This window comes from Dasypus novemcinctus, chromosome 6 (assembly GCF_030445035.2).
Source record: "Dasypus novemcinctus isolate mDasNov1 chromosome 6, mDasNov1.1.hap2, whole genome shotgun sequence".
Taxonomy (NCBI): Eukaryota; Metazoa; Chordata; class Mammalia; order Cingulata; family Dasypodidae; genus Dasypus; species Dasypus novemcinctus.
The window spans coordinates 103,376,765-103,394,242 of record NC_080678.1 but is presented as its reverse complement, the minus strand read 5'-3'; the positions used below and the strand labels follow the sequence as shown (position 1 = coordinate 103,394,242).

Here is a 17,478-nt window from a genome sequence, read left to right as displayed (position 1 = left end):
CTTGGAGCGGTGCTCCAGCAGGGATGGGGACAACAGCCAGGCAGGCGGTGCATCACCAGTCGCAGAGCAAGTCCTGGCTCTTGGGCGGGAGTCCTTCCAGAGGGCTACCGGAGAGACACAGCACCCACAGAGAGAAGCCTCGGGCCCCTTCCTTGACCCGGCATCAGGATTCCCTCCCTCACTTACGTGGACCTCACTGAGAACTGGACGCATCGGTGTGGCCACCTCCTTGGAAAAGGATGTGAGGCAAAACTGCTATTCCGTGTGTGATGTCAGGAGACTTGACAGGTAAGCATCGCCCTGTTTGCCGACAGTGGGTAAAGGCAGGGCTTTCGTGGGTGGACGTGGTAACCCAGCAATTACTCACGATGCTCAGAGGCCACTGCACCCACCCCTGTTCTAGGCATTTGGAGGGAGAGGAGGAAACAAGGGAAAAGGAGGTGTGGAGCTGTTGTCACTAGCACTTGTGTTCTTTCAAGGAAGCAAACCCCACCCAGCCCTCGTCTGTCCCCCCAGTACATGCTGGAGGCAGCCCCTGGCTGGCCATGGGGTCTCTGGCAGCACACAATCCTTTATTGTGCATCTGACAGCATCAGGGTAAGAAAGAAGTTCCTTTGTAGACAACTCATTTCTATTACTGACTTTAATACTTTGTAATCGTCTCTTCCTTTAAAAAAAATCCACAGAAACCGAGTTATGAAACATTCTTTTTTGATAGCCATTTTTAACTTCATCTGCATTTTTGTGCCCATGCACCCATAAATATTTCTAGTTCCTTGTCCCGTTCTGATGGAGAACACACTTTTGATTCATTTTGATGACGGCTGCTTGGGAATCTGCTAGAAGCGGACAGATGCAGGGTCGGATACTGCTTCTAGGAGTTTGCTAGATGCTCACGCACACAGCAGGCAAATAGTAAGAAATAATAGTTTGTGGTTTGAGATTACATAAAGCCCACTGAGATTAAATGGCTCTTATTTGTTGGTCATTCCAGATGACCTGGTAGGGCAGATTTATAGGAACTGTTGGGTGACATGAAGTCTGAAGCAGCTGGTCTAGACAATTAGGCAGGTGGCACCTGGGGTGAGCAGGAGCCAGCCATACGCTCCCTGTAAGCATGCAAATACAATTTCTTAGAGAACACAGTGCATGCCCAAAAGTCCCAAGGTAGACCAGAGTGGGCAGGTATGTTCATTAGGGATTTTCATTTTCATTGTCTGAAAATTTATAAACACAAACTTATTTATTGTTCCTTACAATCGCATTTCAGGCAACCAATGATAGACTTGACAGAAAGAGAAAGGAAATCATCTCCATTGGTTTAGCCAAGGAAAACATTCTGCCTGATCTTGTAGGAAGTATAAAAGGAGCTGTATTTCACCAAAGGCGGGGGACCACTCCTGGATTTGTAAAGGCTTTACTGCCAGGTGCTGGCGTGATAAACAGTAGCCCTGAGAACTGGATCACACAGGGGCTCTGGGTTCATTTACAGGCCTGGTGTTTCACCTGCCTGGTGTGCCTGTAGTTAAATAGAGTCATTCATTAGTGGTATTATTTTTAATACTAAAAGTTGTTAATGATGAAATTATTTTTTATTAATTGTTAGTATAGATAGTCCCAGTTTCATATGTGCATTCACAGCATCTCAGGGTTGTTCAAAATAAAAATGGTCTAATCTCACCACATACCCCACGCTGGAAACTGCTCTGTAACACCCTTGAAGAAAGGGTGACTAACCTTTGCTTGAAAATCTCCAGGAGGCAGAACTTGGTGACTCTCAGGGCACCCCATTTTATCATCATGTAGTTGATCAGAAGGTCCCTTTTAAAATTAAGGTGAAATCTGCCAGTCTATTTCTTCTGCTCACAAGTCCTAGTGCCCTCTTTTCTGCTATCTTTTGGTCATTTGCTTTTTTTTTTTTTCACAAGAGATGTCATATTCTTTTATTTTTCCAAATCTAATTAAATTTGGCATAGTGTCGTAGTGTCTTTGCTTTGCCAGGTTATACCAGATGTCCAGAATCTGCCATTACTGGGCGAGACAGTTGCTGAGAGTTATACCGGAGTCCTCAGGACTTTTCCAGAAGATGTTGGTAGAGCCTCTGACCCTCATGGTGCTTGTCGCCTGGGCGGCTCTGGTTCAGAGGCTGCAGGCCCTCTGGCACCGGTGACAATGGCGTGCTGCTGCCTCACATTGCCTGGCTTCATTTTTACCCTATCTTCTCTCTCCCACTTAGGAAGCTTTCCTCCTCTCGGAACGAAGGACACAGACCAGGTCAGGTTTTCCTCAAGTGAGAGGGACCCAGCTAGTATTTAATGCACAAGTAGTGATTGCCTCCTCCGGGAAGACAAGCAGGGCTCACACTCAGCCTGGAAATGGTTCCTCCACCTCCAGAATTGGGATTCCAGTGGGGGACTGAGCCAGCAGCTCAGTTCAGAGGTGGCTGGCCCTGGCCAGTGGCCTCTGTTTCTGGTATTCCTGAGTCCAGCTCTCTTTCAGCAGTTCAGAGCAAAAAGAGCATGGACTTCCCAGTCATATGGACTTGTGTTCAGCTTTACCATGTTTGGGTGTGCTGGGAGAGGTGGCTTTCTTGAGCTTGGGGTTCTCAAGGTAAAAGGGGACAGTGACAACTGCACGGGGCCATGAGCATCAGAAGAACTAACCCCGACGGTGTGTTAGCTCAGTGTGTGGGACATAGCGGGAGCTCAACCCTGCCAGGTTTCCACCGAAGGACCAGGTCTCAGCAATTGAAATCTCCAGAAAATAATCAGAACGTGCCATCTGCCAGGGGGCTACTTCTTCCAGCCAGATGGTGGCCAGCCAGCACCCAGCAAACCCCGTGTGCTCAAGGAGAAAATGAGGTTTTATTTTTCCTTCCCTCTTCTCTTCTTTTACTGTGCTGTGTATCCGGAGATCTATCCTACAGCAGTAGATCTTCAGAAAGCACCTTGGAATACAGCAGTGCATTTTTACTCAGGAAGTTGGGCTGCTGTGCCTGACTGAGGAAGGCATGGGTCTTGGCTGGAGTTGTATCTTAGGCAAGGTTAGTTTTTACGCTAGGACATAGGTGAAAATCACCTGTAGTCGCGTTACCCTTGAACACCGCTTGGGATGTGTGATGTCATTTGGCTGCTTGCTGTGGGAGCCTGTCACTTCAGATGATATCTGAAGGCTCGTGTCTCTGGCCTGGGCTGAGTGAAGCTGCAATGCTTTCAAGGCTGGTCTTGTGGGAACCAAGGCTGACTCCAGGCTCCACCTTCCTGACCACGGGAGGGCTTGCCCTCATCTCAGGGAAAGGTGGCCACTGCAGACTCTCCAAGCTTATTTTTTGTCCTCTTTTTTTTTTTTTGCCTAGCAAATCTAGTTAGACTTATAAATAACATACATGCAAACACAAGTGCAGCAAGCACCATTCATAAAAGTCATGATCTAACCACTCTAAGACTTTATGGCCATCTAAGAACGCAATGTCAAACTGAATCCTTGACCTGAAGTATATCTCAGGAGAAGGTGCTAGTTCCTTCCAGAGCAAGATTGGAGGTTCAAGGCTGAATTCACCTGCACTGGCCATGCCAGGTCATGTCAGGCAGCTAATCAAGGGGCGAGGTGCCAGGGGAGCTGGGCTGCCAAACAAGTGGGAGGGCCTGGAGTGAGGCTGAGGGCAACCAGTGAGGAAGGAACCCAGGCCGGAGGTGAGCTCAGAGCAGAGGAGAGCAGAGCTTTCTCTGCACAATGATGCTGTCCCAGAACGTTCACTCTGCCCCTACCTATTGCCCTAACCTACCCAGGTTTTCCTTTTGAGTTTCAAGTCTAGCAGTCCAAGGAACCTCTCTGCCTGTCTTAGGGACACCACCAACCCAACCTGCCAAACCCTGAACTCATGCTGGCAGGAGCAGAGGCCCTCAGCTGCAGGGTGCATTCACCTTGGCTAATGGGGACCTGACCCTCGTAGGGGCTGACATTGGAGAACTGGACAAGGTGGTGGAACCTTACATGAAGAGAAACCAAAACTGAATTTCATTTTGAATTTAACAGAAAGTAAACAGGGTGACTATAGTATCTTAATCTGGCAACCTGGAAATGCTATTTACTAATTGGCTTGTCCTCCTGAAATGTGGAAATAATTTTGGTGGCCCAACTCTTTAAAGAATAGTTGTTCAGGAAAGTCAGCAAGTGTCCTCTTCTCTCAGTAAATACCCTATCATAAGCAGAGGCTTCAGAACTATTGCACTGACCTTAAAACTGCACAGAGAAGTGGATTCCTCTCCTCAAAAATAGCCACCGGAGAGTGGTAGGATTTGGGGTAGAGAGACCATGTGAGGTTCCCAGGTCTGCCTCTAGGTTTCATCTGTTTATAAAAGGCTTCTTCTGTGGGAGAAAGTTGGTAGAGAGGTAATATATTAGTCAGGGCTCTCTAGGGAAACAGAACTGACAGGAGATAACTGTAAATATTATGAGATTATAGAAAAATTGTCTCACATGACTGTGGGAATGCACAGGTCCACAAGCAATGAAGGCATTCCACAAATTCCCCAGGGGCTGCTGGTTGGCTGAAATAGAGATGGAAACCCTCCCTTCTGACTGCTGAAATCATCACTTCTTCTTTTAAAGCCTTCAACTGATTGGGTGAGACTTTTCTCATTGTTCTTTTTTTTTTTTTTTAAAGATTTATTTATTTCTCTCCCACCCCCCACCCCAGTTGTCTGTTCTCTGTGTCCATTTGCTGCATCTTCTTTGTCCACTTCTGTTGTTGTCAGCAGCATGGGAATCTGTGTTTCTTTCTGTTGCATCATCTTGCTGCGTCAGCTCTCCGTGTGTGTGACGTCATTCCTGGGCAGGCTGCACTTTCTTTCATGCTGGCAGCTCTTCTTATGGGGTGCACTCCTTGTGCATGGGGCTCCCCTACATGGGGGACACCCCTGTGTGGCACAGCACTCCTTGGGCGCATCAGCACTGCATGTGGGCCAGCTCCACACAGGTCAAGGAGGCCCAGGGTTTGAACCGCAGACCTCCCATATGGTAGATGGATGCCCTAACCATTGAGCCAAGTCTACTTCCCTTTTCTCATTGTTGAAGGCAATCTTCTAATTTGATTGTAGATGTCATTAGCCACAGATGCAATTAACTGACTGGTGATTTAAGTCTACAAAATGTCCTCATAGTAACAATCAGGCCAATGCTTGCTTAACCCAATAACTGGACACCATCACTTGGCCAAGTAGACGCATGAACTTAACCATCACAGGTAACTAGGGCTGGGAGCAGCCAAGGTCATCAATGTATCTGGAGATAGGGGGAGAGCAGAAAGCACTGAGTCCTCATCATAAAGGAAGCCCCAGTGGCTTCAGGCTGTAGAAGGGAGGCTGCGTTAGACCTGGGTGCTCAAGCTTGCCTGGAGCCCTGGGTGCTCAAGCTTGCCTGGAGCCCTGGGTGCAGGGCTCTGCCTCTTTGCCTGGCATGCTTGTAGCCAGCCCACCTGCCCAAACATTCTTGCTCTAAAGAAATGCCATGTCTTTAGCAAGTTCCCCAAATCTCCAAGTCTTGCCTTTTCCATGAAATAAGCTCAGACTTGGGACTCAACAAGGATACTTCTTCTTCCTCGCCTTTTCTTGCTCACCTTTCCCAGCACTCTCCAGGGCTGCAGGCAGCATGTGAGGAAGGAAAGGTCCAGCATGGTCATTCTCCCTGACTCAGCCTGGGATGGTGGGCTGGACTCTACTCTTAGGACCACCGAGCCTCCTCTGACACTCTGACCACCTCCTGCCTCCCAGGCAGACTCAGCTCAGGGTCACTGTCCAGGCAAGGGCATAGCTGGAGACCCAATCAAAGTCAGAGTGCAAGGAGTTTAATAGAAGGCATGGAGGGAGCATCGTGGTGAGAGACCACACATGGAGAATTGGGGTGTGGGCCTCGTGGGCACGTGGCTGCTGTTGGTGGCTCCTTAGCAGGCTCTGCACACCTCGCAAAGGGATTGGGTATGGACTCAAGCAACAGGCTTGGTTTCCCTTTCTGAGACTAAACTTCTGTGGCTGTTCCCTCCCTATGTTGATAAGGAAATTATTTGGGCTAAGTTTTTTATTTAATCCAATTATCCTTCAAAGTGCTCAGTGATTTTGAATCTTTTTTTTTTTTTTTTAAAGCAAAGGTTCCTCTTAAGACCTTGTAAAAAGTTTCTTTTTATACACCTGAGTGTACATACAGGTACATGAAATACACATTTACACATACCCTATAGCTCTCATAAGCAGAAGGATTTCTCCTTCATGTTGAAACTCCACTTGGGACAGGCAGCCCCTGCTCTGATGGCTCCATGGGCATTTGGGGTTTTTAGCTTTTGGGAGGAGCCAGAGCTGATTCTAAAAATGAGAGACATTGTGGGAGAGGGGAGGGGAGGGCGGGTGGCACACAGCAAAGATCACCCATTAATCCAGGTGTGGGGAAGGAGTTCTCCAGAGAAACAGAACCAAATGAATATAAATGGATATAGGAATATATCTATACATTTATGTATCTATATATCTATATGTCTACATCTACATCTATGTCTATGTCATGTCTATGTTTATATCTATATCTATTTCTTTATATCATGTGTATATCTAAATCCATATCTATCTTTTATCTATTGTCTTTGTCATCAACTTACCTATTTATCATCTATCTCATCTATTATCTATCTCTATCTTTCTATCTGTATCACCTACCTATCTATACCTATCTATCTAATCATTTATCATATCTACCATCTGTCTATTCTATCTCTATCTGTCTGTGTGACTTTCAATCACCTACCTAAATCATCTGTCAAGATCTGTTTTAAAGAATTGGCTTACCTGAGTGAGGGCTGCCAAGTCCAAATTCCACAGAACAGCTTAGAGATGGGCAATTCCTGGAGTATGCTGAAGTCTTTAGTCCTAGCCTATAGGGAGGGCTGGGAGGTGTGGAGGGTATCCTCTTCAGACAGAGTTCATTCTGGTTGTTGCAAAAACCTCGAAGTCCAGTCTTAAGCCCTCCAGCTGATTGGAGGAGCCCACCCACATTGCTGATGGTGATCTCCTTCACTTCCTTTATTCCGTGTCTACTGATTATAGATGCTAATTCCAACTACAAAATACCTCCACCCCAACAACTAGGCCAGTGTTTGAGCAAACACTAGCCACTACAACCCGGCCAATTTGACCACAACTTTAATCACAAAGATAAGCAATGATTAGTGTCTTGAGTAAAAAGCTAAATCTCTGTGCTCTTCTCTTAGATTCACCTTCTCATCCTCTCTAACCAGACTCTCCACAGATATTTTCTAAGTGCCTTCTCTACATGTTTGATATGCTGTGCAAAAGGCCCCGCTGTCTGCATGGACTGCTTTTTCTAATCTAAAAGTGGCGTGGTAATCTCAGGGCAGCCCCTGGGAAGACTTATCCTTCTACCCTGCTGTCTGCTGGTTGCCTCCGGAGACACGGAGCTTCACTGTTGGCCTGCCTCTTGTTTTCTCCCTGAGACAAAGGCTGCTCGGACTGTCTGCCTCTCCAAATAGCACTTGGTCAGTGCTCTGAAAAGAACCTGCTCTTTGCAAAAAGGGCTTTGAACGTTTTCTACTTGAATTGCTCCCAGCCTCCTTCTTTGGCCCTTTCTCTACCTGATTTCTTCTGTGGAAACAGTAATCATACTACTACTAATAACACCCAACATTTATTGAGAACTTATGTCCCAGGAGCCATGGAAGGGCCGCATCGTATTATTTAATTTTGAATGTCCAACAATCCTATCTGTCTCTTGACCTTCTCATTTTTCAGAGGAGAAAATCAAGGTCCCAAAGAAGCCAATATACTTGCCCAGGATCTGACCAACTCAGATTACCATGGGAAGGGTCTGTCCTAGAGCTGGGTCATTTCTCTTCTTTCAATAGCATGTCCCCTGGAAAGCCTTCTATGGTCGCCTGGGCTCTGTAAGGTTTGCCTCAAGCTCCCATGATGCTCTGTGCTATATCACCTCTGTCATAGCACTTTCTATCTGAATTGTAACATTTGCTTATTGGTCTCTCCTTCCATTAAATTGGAAGCTCCTCGGGACAGTAATTATTCACTTCTGAGTGCCCAGAGCAATCTCTGCCAGGAACTGTATGAATCCTGGCTGATTGGGTCTCACATGATGCCTCATGTTGAGCATCCTTAAGATAAGGGAAAAGTGGTGAGAGGAATTTCTGATCAGCATTGGCAGAGGCATGAGTTTCTGTTTTCTAGTCCTGCCTTGGATAGGGTTGATGATGAAGATCACCTGTGTCATCCACATGAACCCCCTTCTCCTGTCATGGTGGATGAAGAGCATCTCAGGGTCAACTCTACACCTCGGAGCCAGCTCCCCTGCAGCCAATGTGTGGAGGCAGATTCGGAGACCATTCCCTTGCTGCAGGTCTGCTCTTGGGGAGTCCTCTCAGAAGATCTCCATGATAGTGAGAGTGAATGGGAAGACCTGGAGGAGCCCGGGGACCTGGCTGATGGTGACCTCAGGTGGGTGTCATGCTCTCAGGTCCCTCTCCTGTTTGGCTGCATGGGATGCACAGGTGCTTGTTTTGTCTGCTCCTGCCTGCCCCTGAGTTAGATCTATTTCAGAGGAGAGACTGGACATCATGCAAATTTGGGCCCTTCCTGTTGAGCCACAGTGGCTGGGTAGAGACCAGAATCTAGAAAGTCAAGTCGAATTGTTAATGGAAAGAGTTGCCAGATGCTGAGAGGGGCCTGCCAGGTTGGGGTCAGCTTCCTGTAGATAAAGATGTGGGAGGAGTAAGTGCGGCAAATGCTGTCAGACTGGGAGCAGAGAAAATTAAATTCTTGACAAGCCACTATAAGCCACCCAACATTCTCTTAAAGTGCTGACAATGTACGTAGGGCCAGCATTTTGAAAAATGCTGAACGTTCAAGAAACTGTAACAGAAACACACTTTAGGAAGCATATGGAAACTTTCCAGAGCCTTGGTGTGTGAAGATTCAGGTATAATTGAAACACATTTCATTCCCTTCCATTTCATTATACTCCAGCTACTTCTTCCTTCTGGTATAAAAGGAAGTTCAGTGGGCACAGATGATTAAGCTGGATTCTCAGGTGACAGTGGCAGGCAAGCTGATAAGGACCATGGATATTGAAATTCAAATAGCACATAAAAGCTGGCTCTTACCTGAAATAGGAAGCAACAAGTTAATAGAGGGGCCAACATGGAGGCTTTGAAGACTCTGCCCTGCTCATTTATGGGGAAGTCGGACACTTGCCAGCGTGGGGAATAATGCACTGTGGATCCACAGACGTGTGGAGCCAATGGGGAGTGGCTTCTATGAGCAAGGCCACCTTCCAGGCTGGGGGTGCACAGGGCTGGAGAACTAAAAGACGGAAGGTGGGTGAGGCTTCGAGGCCCACATGTAAGCAGCCGAGGGGCCACGAGGGCCAGTACTTATGACACGTGCCACGGAGGTCGGCAGAGCATTTGAAGGGGCAGCAAAGAACAGAGCAGATAGGAGCTGGGCTTGTGGCTGGAGGGGCTCCTGCTGGAGACTGGGGACCTTGGACCAACGACTTCTAAACCCTTTAAGACTCAGTCAACTGACTGTGAAAGGGAGAGAACGAAGCTGGCTTCACGCTGGTATTGAGAGGATTAGATGACAATGCACAGCACATGTTTGGCTCATGGTCTGCCCGACCCGGAAGAAGCTCTCGAGGATGTTAGCTAATTCCATCATTAATAAAGGGGGAAGTTAATTCAGCGAGACGATGAACGGTATTACTGTGTTGGAGTTTGTTTTGTTTCCCTGTCGATGAAGGAACTGGTCAGCTGGTGCTGTGCCTTAACATGGGGTGTGGCGTGGGTGGGAAGAAGCACTTGTCTCTGGTATGGGAGTAAGAACCTGGGGTGGACTGAGTAGCCCTCAGTTGAGAATGGTGCATGGGATATGGGGGGGCAGTCCTGTCACTACCATTTATCCTGCACAGAAGAGGGAGCAGGTGTCACCTGCCCTGCTGATGGGTGACACGGGTGCTCTCGGGGTGGCCTTCAGGGAAGTCAAGAAGTCCCTGCACTTCTAGAGTGTTAACTTGCATGCTTTTAAAATGCAGCCCTTTAAATACTCCAGGAGGTCCAGCAACTCCTGAAAGGTTTGGGAGCTCTGTTATTTATATTCTTCCTTTTGCCCTGGAAGTGAGGAGATGTCTTGGAGGATATAGAGAGGCCTCTGCTTATGGAATGAGGAGCAGGGGTTTAAACCTATAAAACAAATGATTTTGTTTGGTCCTTATGGACATTAAGAGAGTAGACTTCATAGGAAGTGTCTGTAAGTGATTTAATTTAATCCTCTCTTCAACTCTGAATGTTATTATTCCTCTTTTATAAGTTGGGTGGGGAAGTTTAATTTGTCCAAGCTCATATGTCAAGGAGAGGTGGTTTCACAATACATCTGTTTGATTCTACTTTGGGTGCATTTTTATATTTCTCCTGAAATGTGTCATCTCGTGGATTTGTGTGGTGTGCACATTTACCCAAACCGCCTTTCTGCCAAATGGCACCGGTCCTACTTCTTCTTCACAGTGTATTTCTTTCGTGAGACTTTACAAAGCCCCATATCCAGTGGGGTGAAGAAGGACATGACACTGTCATTTTAGGGAAGGCTGCTGGCCAGCTGGCAGGGCCACCCTTCCAAAGCTGCTTACTGTTTTAGGTAAATGGAGAGGGAGACAGCCACGCCAGGCAGACCCCGGAGCTTCTGCATGGACACCCTTCTGACTGCAATCGTGCAGACGAGCCTCCGATGTCACCGAGCCAGAGGATGTATCCACCGGCTCCGCCTCCAAGAAGGAAGCCTGTGGCAGCCTGGGATGAATGACCTGGGCCAGTGGTTAAGAGGCATTTTTGGGACTTGGAGTTGTCCTGAATGACACTGCAGGGACAGATGCTGGACATTATATACCCTGCCATAACCCACTGAATGTTCTTGGGAGAGTGTAAACTGCAATATAAACTATAATCCATGCGGTGCAGCAGTGCTCCAAGATGTATTTGCCAAATGTAATGAATGTGCCACAATGATGAAAGAGGTTGTTGATGTGGGAGAAGGCGGGGGGGGGGGGTATATGGGAACCTCTTCTATTTTTAATGTAAATTTTTTGTGATCTATTTATCTTTTTAAAAAGCAATTAATTTTTTTTTAATTAAAAAAAAAGAGCTAACTGCCAGAAAGATCATGCCTGCCACCTTTGAGGCTCATTTTGAGGAGTAGGTATGACCTGTCTTCGGTTTTGGGGTTATGTCAAGTAAAGCGCTGTGTGTGTGTGTTAGGGGTGGGTGTGCTCCTTTGGGAAAGGGCTTGAGAACCCCTCGAGATCACTCCGGCAGGGTGAGGCCTTGCTGCTGCACTGGTTACTGCTCTCTAGGGACAGTGGCAACGTGAACCTGTGTACTTTTGGGTTCCCCACTGGCCAAAGGGGTTTCTGTGGTTTTCAAAGTGGCCTGGTTTCTTAGAAGGAATCTGCTAAGGAGTTTGGCGCAAAGCAATGGGAGTAATACAGGCTGCGCCCTTCCTATCCAGCCCCAAAGAGTTACAAACTCATTTTCCCTTGAGATTCAACAATCTGATCCTAAAGATAATATGAAGGAAAAAAACCAGATGGGACTATCTCATAAAAAAGGAATTGTGAAGTGGCAGATGCAGCATTGCCAGCTATCAGGCCATATACCTGCCACCAAAAAGGAAAACTCAAGCCATGTGGTGTTAGCAAATGCACAAAAGAAATAGATCCAGTGGGAGAGAGGGGAGCACCAAGGAATACTTACTTACCTGAGTCTAATGGGGAGACACACAGCCGAGTCAGATTCTCACACAGGGTGGTGGGGGGACGGTGATTTCATGAATAGAGCTGGGATAGCTGAAAACATGATTGACATTCGTAGTCCCCTTATTTTACTAAAATTAAGTACAGGTAGATTAAATATAAAAAACTCCACCAGGGGAAAATTGGTAGAAAACAGAATCTAATTTTTATCAGATCTATAGAGGAATGATAATTTCCTTTGGCCTCTGGCAAAAAGCATTAACAAAGAAGAACTACAAACTTGACAATATTGAAAATATTCAAACTTCTACATAATAACCATGATAAAATTCATGTAAAACTAGAATAATTGGGAAAATGTTTATATGATGGTAAATAGAGATTATATTTAGAGAACCTTGGAATTTATTATAACTTATCAAACAAGGAATTTGAATAGATAATGTACACAAGAAAAATACAAATGCTAGGCAAACCCATGGAAAATATTCTGGTAAAAAGTCAATGTACTAAGTTACGTTCACTATACTCTCAAAATAAAAAAGAATATTATCCAATGTTGGTAAGATAATGATGAAGCTGCTGTACTCCAAGGTATCAAAAGCCATAAAAATGTTTACGCCCATTAAGCCAATAATGCCAACTTTCAGAATTTATCCTAAATATCCAGAATAAGAAAAATAAAATATTCATTTATTTTAAGATATTCATTAAAGTGCTCTCCATAAAACAACAAATTGGAAGTGAATAAAATGCTTTACAATATGGTAATATTAAAGGCAATTCTGGTACTTCTGTTTCAGCATGATAGAATATTATGCAACCAAATAATAACTATAAGAAAGTCACACTTAGAAAGAGTTTGATGTAATAACTTAAAATTGTATGCTAACTGATTACAATAATAGGAGAACATGTACGCACACAAAGAAGTTCAAAGAATAGAAAGAACATTCATAAATGGAATAGAAATCAGCTACTGTTTCAGTGACAGGATTATGAAAATGCTCTTTATTTTGTTAAAAAATCCTTTATTAAAAAAATTCCTTTTTTGCTTTATAGTAAATTTCATATTGAAAAATACAAGGATTTCAACAGCAAACAAAGGCAGAGATTTCAAAAACACTTTTCCTTTAAAATCCAATTTGTAATTCTTCTCTACATGTTTTTATTTCTAGTTTTCATGTTCTCTCTGTGATGGTAAAGCCTTTGAGGTCATTTGGCTGGTTCTGCCATTAATGAAAAAGAATTTTCCAAGGATCTGAACAGTCTTGTTTCAAATGCTCTTAGGGCCATGGCCAGCTCCTTTGGTTCAGCATTACACAGTTTCATTGACCTCAAGGTTAGGTAATTAATCAAGTAGGCAATGAAGTGAATAGATAACAGTATGTACAATTTTAGAACTGCTTGCCCTCTGCTGAACTCTGCTTATTTCCTTTTGGAAAAGAAATGGGTGGGTGCAGTTTCACAATTAATTAATCTAGCCCTCCTGCTTGTAGGATAGGACCCCCAGACCTGGCAATACTCATTTTTGAGTCATATCTCAGGATGAATGTATTTGTTTTAATCAGACTCTATTGCATCTGCCACTTTGCTTTGTTTCAGGACAAAAGTCAGAAGAAGAGTCAGAAAGAGGGACTGTGCTCATTGCCTGCACAAAGCTCCCATTTTCAGTCTCTGCGTGTGGCATTCACAAATCCAACTGGACAAGGAAAACAACATTCAAGGGTGCTAAAACTGCAGATTCCCTGGCCTCACCCCTGGAGACTCTGAATCAGTAGGGCTCAGCAGATGATTGCATGTGTGGCCAGATTTAGGAAGCAGGCTCCAGACTCCTGAAGACTCCGCCTGCCCCTACCATCCTCCTTCTCCGTCATAATCATTTCTTTAGCTCCTATTATGCACCAGCACATCATTTGTCCAAGATGGCCCAAATGTACAAATGTTTGTCATTAAATTGTGAAGCAAAAGTGGACTTCCAGTTCAACACAGTAAAGATGTCAATCCTCCCCAAATTGATTTATAGGTTTAAAGCACTTCCTATCAAAATCCCAACAAAGTTTTACTGTAGACAGAGGCAAATTTATTCTAAAATTTATGTGGAAAGGAGGCACACAATCTAGACTAGCTAAAACAACCTTGAAAAAGTAGAAAAAAGTGAGAGGAATCACACTATCCCATATTAAGACTTATTCTATAGCTGTGTAAACAAAACAGTGTGGTATTGCAGAGGGACAGCCTTATAGCTCAGTGGAACAAAACAGAGGACCCAGAAAGAGACTCATGCCCTGACGACTGACCAAGTGCAAAAGCTAATCAATGGGGAAGCAGGTGTGGCTCAAGCAATTGGGCTCCTGTCTACCATATGGAAGGGCCAGGGTTTGAAACCCAGGGCCTCCCGGTGAAGGCAAGCTGGCCTGTGTGGCGAGCTGCCCCATGTGACATGCTGCCCCATGCAGAGAGCTGACACAGCAAGATGACACAACAAAAAGAGACACAGAGAAGAGACAATAAGAGATGCAGCCGACCAGGGAGGTGAGGAGGTGCAAGAGAATGATCACCTCTCTCCCACTCTGGAAGGTCCCAGGATCAGTTCCTGGAGCCACCTAATGAGAATATAAGCAGACACAGAAGAACACACAGTGAATGGACACAGAGAGCAGACAATGGAGGGAGGGGGGAGGAATCAATCAATCAATTAATCAATCAATCAATCTTTTAAAAAAAAAGATAATCAATGGAGGAAGAATAGCCTTCTCCACAAATGCTGTTGGAACAATTGGACATCCATAGGCAAAAAAAATGAAAATTGACCTACACCTTACACCTTATACAAAATTTAATTCAAAATGGGTCATGGACTTAAATGTAAATGTAAAACTCTAAAACTTTTAGGAAAAAAATATAAGAGAACAACTTTGGGATCTGGAGCTAAGCAAACAGTTCTTAGACTTGATACCAAAAGTACAATCCATAATAAGAATCGGTTATTAATTTCTCTTGTGCCCTGTGTAAGACACTGTTAGAAAGATAGGCAATATTAGCAAACCATAAATCCAACAAAGGATTATTATCTAGACTACATAAAGAACTTTCAAACCTTAACAGTTAAAGAACAAACAACCCAATTGGAAAATTGTCAAAAAACATAAACAGATAGTTGACTAAAGATTATATACAGATTACAGATAAGCACATATAAAGTTGTTCAACTTCATTAGCCATTAAGGAAATGCAAACTAAAACCACAATGAGATATGATAAACCTAGCAGAATGGCTGAAATGGGAAAAAAAATAGGGACATCAAATGCTCATGAGTATGTGGAAAAACTGGATCACTCATACACCACTGGTGGGAATGTAAAATTGTACAGTCCCTTGAAAAACAGTTTGGCACTTTCTTATAAAAGTGAACATGTAATTACTATAAGACCCAGCAATTGCACCTTGGGAATTTATTCCAGAGAAATTAAAGTTTATGTTTACACAAAACCTGTACACGAATGTTCAGAGCAACTTTGTTCATAACAGCCCCCAAATGGAAACAACCCAGAAGCTCTTCAACAGGTGGATAGCTAAACCATCTGTGGCACATCCAAATCATGAGGTGGTACTTCAAAATAAAAAAAAAAGGCTACTGATACATGCAACAAATTGAATGACTCTCCAGAGACTGCTTAATTTAAAAAGGCAAGCCCAAAATGTTATACATACTGTATGATTCCATCTATCTAATATTCTTGAAATGACAAAGTTATAGAAATGCTGAACAGATTAGTGGTTGCCAGGGGTTAAGTGTGGAATGGGGTAGGGTGGGGGGTTGGAGTAGTAAGGTGGGAGGGAAGTGGGTGTGGTTATAAAGGGCAATGCAAGGGATTCTTGTGGTGATGGAAATGTTTTGTGTTTTCATTGTGGTGGTTGATACATGTACCCAATCACATGATAGAATTGTCTAGAGCTAAATACACACATACAAATAATTACAACTAAAACAGGAGAAATCTGAACAAGATGGATGGATTCATTATTAAGGTCAAGTCCTGGTTGTGATACTGTAAGAGGCAACCTTGCCGTGGCAGCTCTGCATTTTGGCAGATGGGTTTTTACAGAAAGTGACAGATCCTTTGAAGAGTGAGCATGGCCAGCTTCAGTGGCCAACTGAGGTGCATGTGCTCCCCCCAAAGGCTGTCTCCAGAGTTAGCAGTGTCACTGCATTTAAAACATTTTTGGTCATAGATTACAGAAGTCTAAGCCAACGCCATCCTTTAGCTACTGGTAAGTCTGCTGCAGAATAATGGACTTGTCTTTACAGAGTCAAAGAATCCTGGAGACAAAGAAAATTGGACAAATATTGGAACATATCTAAATGTTTCTGTTCCATTTTCAACTCGACACGCATTCATTGAGCATGTACTGTATAGCAGGGTCTGGGCAAGACCAAGCAGATAGTGATGAACTTGGATCATTACCCTCCAGGGGCTTACACTCCAGAGAAGGAGGTAAAATAAAAGCACATTACTATAATGCATGGAATAAATGCTGTAATGATGTTGTGGTAGGTTGTGAAACTCTTTGTAAATGGGAATTCTTGGAGGGTATAGCCAACTGAATCAGGATGAGTCTTCTTTTTTTTTAAGATTTATTTATTTATTTATCTATTTCTCCCCTTTCCCCCCTCTACCTCCCATTGTCTGCTCTGTGTCCACTTGCTGTGTATTCTTCTGTGTCTGCTTGCATTCTCAGCAGCACTGGGAATCTGTGTCTCTTTGTTGCATCATCTTGCTGCATCAGCTCTCCATGTATGTAGTGTCACTCCTGGGCAGGCTGTGCTTTTTTTGTGTGGGGTGGCTCTCCTTGCAGGGCGCACTCCTTGCACATGGGGCTCTCCTGCACAGGGGACACCCCTGCATGGCACAGCACTCCTTGTGCGTGGCAGCACTGCTCATGGGCCAACTCACCACACGGGCCGGGAGGCCCTGGGTTTAAACCCTGGACTTCCTCTATGGTAGGCAGACGCTCTATCAGTTGAGCCACATCCACTTTCCCAGGATGAGTCTTAATCCACATTACTAGAGGCCATTTAAAAGGAAGAAACTGGAAGCTAGCAGTCAGAGAAGGTCACACAGAAATGCAGACATAAGGAGAGAGAAAGCCCTATGCAAGGGAGGCAGGAAATAAGCTAAGGAACTCCAAGGATTGGTGCAAGCCAGCGCCAGAACGCTGATGACTTTGGGGAGAAAGCATGGTCTTGCCAAAGCCTGGATTTTGGATTTCTAGCCTCCCAAACTACAAGACAATACATACCCCACCAACCAAATGTATGGCATTTTTCATAGCAGCTTGGCCAATAAGACAGATGGCATATAGAAAACAGAAATTTTTCCCAGAAGGAAAATGTAATCATGCCTAAGGGTTGGGTCTGCAAGATCAAGGTATTCCTCTGAGAGAGTGCTGTAAAAATTAAAGGGCTTAGCATTTGAGCATGTGGAGGAGGCAAGCAAAGATGCAGCATACGGGTGCCTGGGAACTGGAATATGGGAGAGGAGCCAGGAGAGATGGGCTGGGAACAGACTGTGAACCAAGAATTCTGGGTTTTGAGTTGGAATTCATTATAATCAAACCCTGTTTAAAAAAGATTAGTCTGGTTTGTGGAGGTGAATGAATTC

At 44.6% G+C, this 17,478-nt stretch overlaps 1 pseudogene; it reads left to right on the top strand.

The window, feature by feature from the left end:
- Positions 1–10,861, top strand: part of LOC131278905 (FERM and PDZ domain-containing protein 2-like) — a 38,274-nt pseudogene extending 27,413 nt beyond the window's left edge.
- The last annotated feature ends 6,617 nt before the right edge of the window (positions 10,862–17,478 follow it).